The sequence below is a fragment of the Odontomachus brunneus genome, unplaced genomic scaffold (assembly GCF_010583005.1).
Source record: "Odontomachus brunneus isolate Ranch 3 - 2012 unplaced genomic scaffold, Obru_v1 Obru_scaffold_158, whole genome shotgun sequence".
NCBI classification, from domain to species: domain Eukaryota; kingdom Metazoa; phylum Arthropoda; class Insecta; order Hymenoptera; family Formicidae; genus Odontomachus; species Odontomachus brunneus.
In genome coordinates, this window is record NW_022639608.1 from 579,207 (window position 1) to 588,226 (window position 9,020).

Below are 9,020 nucleotides of genomic sequence, written 5' to 3' on the forward strand. Positions count from 1 at the left end.
ACCTGACCTTCGCTACGCAACCCAAGGTCAAACTGATGTGATCAGTAAATACATCTTTTTAAACGCCACAACTTTTATCTGAAACATTTTTTTCTAAAATGCTTAGTTTTCGAGATATTTCACCGGTCCGGGACTTTTTGAACACCCTGTATATTTCACATGTACACATTTTCAACGCCAAGAAAAAATAAAGATTATGAAAATACAAGATCTTGTTTCACTTATTCTACATTTATTACATTTACCCCATGAATTCTTTTATTACTAATCAAAATTAATGCAAGTAGAATATTGAGACAATCGAATATTAAATGATTCTGGAATATTAAATAATTAACGGAGAGAAGAGAGTTTATTTTTAAGAGTAATTCAACGTGGAAAGAATTTCACCATTTCTTGCATCAGAGTAGAATATAGTTTATATAGTGTTGTGCAAAAGTCTGAAGGAAAATTTATAGAGTTAATGTGAAGTTGAAACTTCGACTTGGAAGTTACTACGCGCGAAGATGCAGCGCAGTTCCCGAAATTTTCGGCAAAACTTACATTTCGCGAACGACCTCGATTTCACCATCGGATTCTTCGGCCGGTCGAGAGGAAGCGCGGTCCGATCCGGTAAATTGAAATTAGACGTCGCTAACGAGACTGGAAAAATTATCGGGATGTCCGCGGTTCCGCTCGTACGTGCAAACGGTCTCGAACCGACACGAGAATTTCTCTCCCCGGAAAAAAGTTTACTCCATCGAGCTTGCAAGGCAATTTCACGATCCGGGTCTCGCGTGCGGCAGAAATCGTTTATCCGACTCTTTTCTTTCCTTTCCCCTCTCCCCTTCTCTCTCCTTCTTCCCTCTCTTTTTTCCGCCCCGTTCCTTTTTTGTTATCGAAGTCAGCACCTAGTCTCCGGCTTTTCTACGGTGCAGCAAGTTCGTAACGAGTTCCATCGATTTCCTCCCGCGGCGGTGTATTGAAATAAACCAAAGGAACGCGGAGATGTGTTCGCGGGAAAGAACGTTGGAAAGAAAAGCGGAGGAGACTGCGTCGTGAGCGAGTGGAAAAGCCGCAATAAACGGAAGCTACCGTCCATGCAACCGGAAATGAATCGCGAGTAAGAGCCGGTGTAACGGAAGAGTAAGCATCGAGAGAGCGAGCCGCGTTTTCCTTCTGTTTAACTTGCCCCCCCTCGGACTGGTGGGAGAGATGATTTAATGATATTTCTTTTAATAGCGCACGGACGATATATCTGTCTCCGATGTGGAAGTAGGAACACGTGTAAGAACGCTTCGGCAAATAGAAAAGAACGTGACGAGAATGACTGAGAGAGAAGCTGCGACGCGACGTCTTCTCATTATAACACTCATCTCCCATGAGGCGCGCGTTCTAACGCTTCGCGAGCGACGTAAAAATCCTCATCGTTCGCGATGCCCGATTATCGCGATATCATATTGTGCGGAGATTAAACGTTCCAATATTAAATGTTCCATGATATATTCCTCGTGCTCGTCGACACGTTACAGGAAGAAGACGAGAAGAAAGGAAGATGGAGCGAGTGCCTGTTGCGAAACGCGCGAGAATAATTGCGGCATTTAGAATTATTACGGGAGCTCGCACCGTTGCTCCGGTTTACCGATAAAAAGAATCAGCCCCGAAGGGGTGGCGGAAGATAGGTCGGAAATATCGCAGACTCTACCGCCCCGGTTACCACGGAAACGGTAGGACACTTTTGATAAGGTGCGACCGTGATCTCGACCCCTCCGTGTTCGGTTATTCGGGAAAATGGTCGCTAGCTGCTCGCGCACGAACGATTTATCCTGCAGCTGTTGTAGCCGTTTCCACTCGTACATGCCAAGTTGAAGAGGGGAAAAAAGAAATGAGAGAAGTGCACCGAAATATTTATCGCGACGGGAAATATAAAGATATGAAGGTTCGCGTCTATTTTGTATTCTCGCCGTCGAGACGTCGATCGCGAAGAAAAATCAAACGGGACACAGTTGCTCGCACTCGCTCGCGGGTTTTATCTATCGCTAATTGCGATAGTTTGGATTGGGCTGAGGAGTTGAAATTCTCGTCCTGTCAATATATAAGAAGAAGAAGCTAATCGCGTATACGCGGTGAACGAAACGATCATTAACTCGCCGCCCGGCAGATTGCACTAGATGATTTCGCATTGTTACGAAAGCGGCGGCCAGGACACAATCGTGTCGGGTGCCAAAACAAGTACGAGTGTCTCCCGTCGACACGCACCGTCGGTGCAAGTAATAATTAGTAACGTAAAATGTCAGCCCCCCAAGTAGTCTGCCTATGCTTAATTGAATCGTATCAGCCTCTTGGAACGAGAGCACATATTATTCTGGGACTTGGAAACAGAAGGAGCAGACGCGTTATACGCAACTCACGCGCAACTCTATGCCGTTGCTGCTTTCGTCTTCGAGTCGTATAGAGAACGGCATATATATATATATATATATATATATATATATATATATATATATATATATATATATATATATATGTATGTATGTATGTATGTATGTATATGTATGCATGTATGTATGTATATATATATATGTATATATGTGTGTATATATATATATATATATATATATATGCACGTGGCGCAGGGTATAATAGCGATCCTCGCCAAGAAAAAGAGAAAGAGAGAGGAGAGAGGGAAAGCAAATGCCGGCGCGAGGTAAGAATGCAGCAAATGCAAACGAATAAAAATATATATATATATATATTTAACGGCTACCCCTTGGTTTATTCGCAAAATATTGACCTTACCACATCAGCCGCGAACGGTGAAAAGTATCGATCGTCGATCGCAATTACGAGGACGCTCCGAGATCGGCGCGCAAATTCGCTAAATTCCCGCCGTGTGCACGCCGCCGCACCGACAATCATTTTCGAACTCCACGTGGCGCAGTGTATAATAACGATCCTCGCCAAGAAAAAGAGAAAGAGAGAGAGAAGGAGAGAGAGGAAGCAAATGCCGGCGCGAGGTAAGAATGCGGCGAATGCAAACGAATCTTCGGACGTTACGACGTGCAAAACGTGAACACGTCGCACTTGGTCGCTGATCTCGGTCGACCATGGCTGCGCGGGATACAATGTAAGTTATTCTATTTATACGGTCGCGCGCATCGCGGAGAACGATAGAGAACGAAAGGGAGAAAGAGACAGACAGAGAGAGAAAATGAGAGAGAAAGATAGGGAGAGGGAGGAAGGGAGAAAGAGACCAGTTTCGCAACGGGCACTCGTCAACGTCGCGTTTTACCGCAGAGTTAAAACGGAGCACAGTATTTTGAGGACTCTCGTCAAACGCGCGCACGGCTTCACGGCAACGTAACGTAACGCGCTCGCGTGGTTAATCGTGATTTATTTCTAGCAGCCCGCTTGTTATCGGGAGATCACCGCACTTATAGCGAGTCCCTCTCGGGGGGAAATCATCTCCGTGACGAATGAGTCCGAAAGTGTCGGTGACTTGTTGGCGATTTTCTAATCACTCGAAAATTATAAGAGAGAGAGAGAGAGAGAGATTCTTTCGTATTTTCTTAACATTGAGTGCATCATGCGCATCATGAAGAAATTTGAAAAGTGTCCTCATATTATTGTACTTTTTCCTTTAAATCGACGTTAAATTTAATCAAACGGATGAAAGACGCCTGATTGTACTTTATTCGATCTATTTTGAGTAAGAAATCGCGATTAGCCGCTCCCGTGAAAATAATCGAGTGAAATAAACGGGTAAATATGGGTATTCGCTTCTGATGCAAGCAAGTTGCGAAAATAAATGATGGAGAATAATAGAATGTAAATTAATTGAGATTAATCGCGGCATCGCAAAAATTCGGACGGATATTGTGCTCGTTGTCCGTGAGACAGCAGATGTTTTGTGCACCGAATGTTAAAGCGCGCGAATACACGCGTGTTCCCCTCCGGTCGCATGGGAGCGCGCGACGCAGATATCTAAGAGGTTTAATTAAAACCCTTAGAAACGGGGGATCTCGCCGTCTTAAACGAGGCGGAACGTCGCGAACGATCGTACGGGAACGCGCGAGTAACGTCTCATTAGGTACAGATTGACCTAATTACCAAAAGGAAACGCGTCTGCCGGGCGCGAGCGCGCACGCGACTCATCTCAGCTCGTCGGCTGCTTTTGTCGCGTGTAATTGCAAATCGCCTTCCGTTCACATGGCGCCCTCACGGTGCAAAGAAATGTCGCGATTGTACGCCGAGGAAAGGAAGCAGTTGGATCGAAGAAATCGACGGTCACCCGCCGTCTTCGAGAAAATGTTGCTCGTATCTATCGAGCAAATTACACGCGGCAATAAGTTGCGTTGCTCCAATTACGGACACAAACATTGAATCAATTGATATACAATTCATCATAACAATTCATATAATTCGCTCAATCGACTAAACGAATTTTCTTCGTTCAAGCAAAGTCTCATTAACTCGAACGCTCTTTTTGCTCGGTGTATCGACGCCGAGTCGTCTCCCACACCGCGCGCATCCGGCGTATTCGTCGCGTGATTTTCCGCCCGCGGAATTCACTCTTCGGTTCAAATGAATTTGATTCGGTGAAATTTCTTATCTCAACAGAATCTACATGGCGGTTCCTCTCGATTCGTCGCTAATGGAAATTAGACGGAAGAAAACACAGTCGACTGACAACACGCCGCTTTCGACATCGGGTTTCTGTTTAATTAAGCCTTCTGTTAAAATAAAGACCCGACTTGGAACAGCTAAACGGAAGAACCTGCGATTAAAAACAGTCACGTGCAAACGGGCAGGATCAAAAAACAATTGCGAAATTCTCCAATCGCCCGTACACCGCGCGGCGCTCGCACTTTTGACCGCGACCGGAAATACGTCGGCTAATGTACAATACGCGCCGCTTTTATCGACTGTATGTTTATACAGCCACGGTCTCCTCTACACTCGCGAGACACCCACAGCGATTCGCTCCGGTCGTAAAAGCGGTTGTGTGCATGTGTGCGTGTCGAAGCTTTCGACGCGCCACCGTGGATTATGGTAAAATCGCAAATTCTACAGGAAATCCACCAACACACCTCGCATACAGTTGCAACGTCCGCCATAAGCGTATTACGTAATTGATTAACGAGCGCCGGATGTGCGTTGCGAATTCGGCTTGCGAATCGTTCGAAAATGTTCTCCGAGTTCAATTCGGTCGTTCAACACGCCAAAAGAGTGCAAGTGTCGCGCAAGAAAAGAAAATAATAGTGATCTTGGCTTTGTATCCGATCGATACGGAAGACGCGGATGAAGAAGTGTTTTATTCCCGCTTGGATCACCTGCGGCCGGCACTCCGCGAGCACCGACGATCAGTGTCCAATCGAAACAAAATAAAGATCGGTACACGTGCCATCGGCACGTCGCCAAATCGTCATATATCTCGCACGCCGACAAAAGGAACGATAATGGCGCGACACGTACGCGCGAACGGCGGACAACTGGATAATTCACGATCTACTGTAATCGTGCCGGTCCGATTATCGTGGCGAAACGTAGGGCATAGAAAGGGCGTTGACGATCCCAAAATATGCCGCGTAAATTTTTACACGCTTATGCTACAGTTCTAAGCAGAATCGTAAGTCTCATAACTTGTTCTCGTAAAATTCGTCAAAACTTATGAGTAGATTTACAAGTCTATGCAATATCATATGTCGTACAATCACTTGTAAATATCGTAAATTACATGAAATCGTAGATATTTACGAGTAATTGTACGACATATAATATTGCATAAACTTGTAAATTTACTCACAAGTTCTGACGAATTTTACGAGAACAAGTTACGAGACTTACGATTCTGCTTAGAATTGCAGCATTAGTCTCATTAGCACACTCGACCTTCACTGTGTGCGATTCACTCCATGGCATAAAATATTCTGAGCTTCCTGGATCAATTTCAACGATAAACAATGATGCGTATTGCAGAGCATCGATATTACCAAGTGCTGAGCGATATCGTGAGAGATGTGCTCACGGTGTTTGATTTCGTACGAGTACCTCGTTGAATTTAAATATCCCTCCGCCTGATCGATATTTTCCTGGCGATTCTCTTCGCAGTGTCGACACCTTTATTAGTAAAAGCTCGATATTCTCGAGGGCACACCCTCTAGAGACTCGGGAACGACGACGCGTCTGCGATAAGTATCGCGCGTATTCACGGGGGAAAACTTTCGGATCAGAGTGGACACATTCGTATCTTCATACGGAACGTAGAGAAAATGGGACGGTACGAGGGCAGAAGACGAGTACACGCGCGTACGACCAGCCACGTTTCTCTCCACTGGCGTCGCTTTCCTTCGCGCGAAAAGTATCACGGGAGTGGTTTACTTTCGCACAGCTCTTCGCAGACTCGCCTTCCCGGCGAAGTGGAGAGACTTCATGTCCACCGTAAAACACGGTTTTATTTGTATAGCCGTTTTCCAGCGAGCGCGACAGCGTGCGGCAGTTTGTCAATACGATTATGACAGATTTATCTGCGATAAAACGCACACGTCGAATGTGTCGTCGACACGTCGTCTTGCGGCCACCTTCCCCGTGCCTTAGATTCACGTTTACGCGCTAAACGCGGCCCGTCCGAAGTACACTCTCAATGCCAACGAGAGTGATCGCTTATATATCCCGCGGTGTGTTTCCTCAAACGCGCGTTCGATGCGCTAAATGTGGCTGCTGCCGAACGTATATCGCGAACGCGCAATCGTCCGAATCAACGTGAACGTCGCTAATGTACACTCCGAGATGTATTACGCGACCGCGGAAAAGTCCGCACGACCGTGACTCACCGTCGTCCGTAACGTCGAATGCTCGTTTCGTAACGCGTGTTTTGCGCGGACCGTTTTACTCCACGCAATACACTCGTGAAAGAACACAGTCGAAGAAAAAAGAAGAAAACGCTATAAAAGAGATGGGGTCACAAAATCGAAAAATACAAAAGCAGAGAGAAAGGGAGAAAAAGGAAAAATACAAAAGCAGAGAGAAAGGGAGAGAGAGAGAGAGAGAGAGAGAGAGGAAACGTTGCGTAAGTAGAAGAGGACGGGACAGAGCGCGGCAGTGGAAAAAGTCGAGGCCGAGCGGAAGTGAAAATAGACGGGTGTACGCGCGTCGCGCATGCTGACTGTCTCCTCCCTCGCTTTTCCGACAAGTATCATAAAAGGGTTGCTTTACTTTTTCGACTCGATGCTGCCGCGTCCCGCCAAGTTTCCGGAGGCGCGAGACCTCTCACATCATCTTCCTTCTTCGCGGCGGTGTTCCTCCTCCACTTTCACCACCACCTTCTCCTCCTCCTCCTCCTCCTCCTCCTCCTCCTCTTCCTCCTCCTTCTCCTCGCGCTTCGGCACAAGCTTCGGCACAGCACAATCGCGAGAGAGCACAGCTGCGCGTCTCGAGACACTGCTCTCCTCGGCACCGGCCGACGGATCTATCCGATCGACCGATCGATCGTGAACGCGATCCCCCGCGACCGACTGCTCCTTTCCCTCACACTCTGGCGGCGCGCGATCGCCCCTCGTTATGACGTCGCGTTCGGTTATCAGAGACGACGGTGTAACAACCACCGCGACGCGACGCGCAAATCTCCATCGCTCTCGGTTTTCGCGCGACTCGGACCCACGACACCGAGAGAGCCAGCTTTCACCGCACGGAGACACCGCACGTGCGCGGGGTCGACGTCGGACACGACGACGACGATGACGACGACAACGACGACGACGACGACGACGATCGACGGCGACGAACACGTCGGCGACAACCGGCACCGCGCGAGGACCCTCTTCCGCCGCACGATTCGCCACCACCGACGACGACGGAGCGAGCACGACGTTCTCGTGGACACCGTCAGCGCCGTTGCGCGGCCAGTCGACGAAGCGCTGAAGAAGAGCGAGCGAGAGCGACTGAGCTACAGACAGAAAGCGTCGGCGCACCGGCGCGCATAAAGTAGCGTGGCGCGGCGCACAAAGTGCAGAGCGGCTGGGCACAAAGCGAGTCGCGCGCCGCATGTACAAGCAGGGTCATTAATGTTGCCCCGTCGTTAACGGTATATTATATTCGCGCTCGACCAGTACGCGACAGGTGAGGCCGCTCTCGCTACGCGACGAACCGCGTCGCAACAATAATCAATGCGTTTGACGGATGACACGCGGATCGCGCGCTCAATGCGCGAGCCGAGTGTAAATATGTTACATCTGAACCAGACAGCGTCGATGAGCCCCCACGGCTATTATTCGTCTGTTTCGTGGTCGTGTGAGAGAGAGAGAGCGAGAGTCGCGCTTGCCCGCTTTGTATCGTCCTTTTTCCACTTTGGCCCGGCCTCGACTCTTCCTGCCTTGGAAACGTCTCCGTTTCCCTGTCAGTCTCGTTTTTCCCCACTTCCGCGCGGTCTCGCTCGTTTCCTGACCTGTTTCCCAAGCGCTCGCATCCGGCGCGGCGAGGGGAATCGAGTTTAATCGACGTGCACGCGATACAATCGTCGGGGTTGTAGTGTGCAACCGCACGCGACACTGAATACATACGCGCGTGGAAAAAGCGAACTAGCGTGATGGATTTTAGTTCGCGACCGCGTATTCGGGCGCTCGTGCTGCGTGCTACGTCGCGGCGCTCTCGACATAGGGACGCCCGCCACCTGTGATGTCGAGCATCCCCCGCGTCTTTCACCCTCCGTTGGAGGAGAAAGAGCAGGCGTCCCACCGTTCGCGCACACGCGCTTTGCCGCGCGCGTGCTCTGCACGCTGGTCCCTTCCCCTTCTCCTCTTCTCTTTCTCGTTCTCCCTCTTCGCGCGTCCTTCGACCTACCCTTTCGCCGCTCTTTCTCTCTTACGTCATTTAAATCTGGCTGTACGCGGGGCGAAACACATTCATCTTGACCGCTTTGAATAACTTCTCTTGCCCGGAGAAATTGCGTGGATGCGCAACAGGAGCGTAATGAATATTTCGGAGATGTGTGTCGTTGACGAAGACGTCGCGGGGAGCTATCGCTACCGTGATGCAAGGGTGGG

General features: G+C 48.8%; 1 protein-coding gene across 8 annotated transcripts in view; it reads right to left on the reverse strand.

Moving 5' to 3' along the window:
• LOC116850871 overlaps nucleotides 1-9,020 on the reverse strand; it is a 488,766-nt gene that overhangs the window by 301,629 nt on the left and 178,117 nt on the right. Inside the window, exon 1 of one of the 8 annotated variants that reach the window (XM_032829663.1) lies at nucleotides 7,195-7,313. The exons of the other annotated variants lie outside the window; for them this stretch is intronic. The gene's annotated coding sequence lies outside the window, so the exon portion shown is untranslated. Of the gene's footprint in view, nucleotides 1-7,194; nucleotides 7,314-9,020 lie in introns of those variants that run through there. 8 annotated transcript variants of the gene reach the window in all.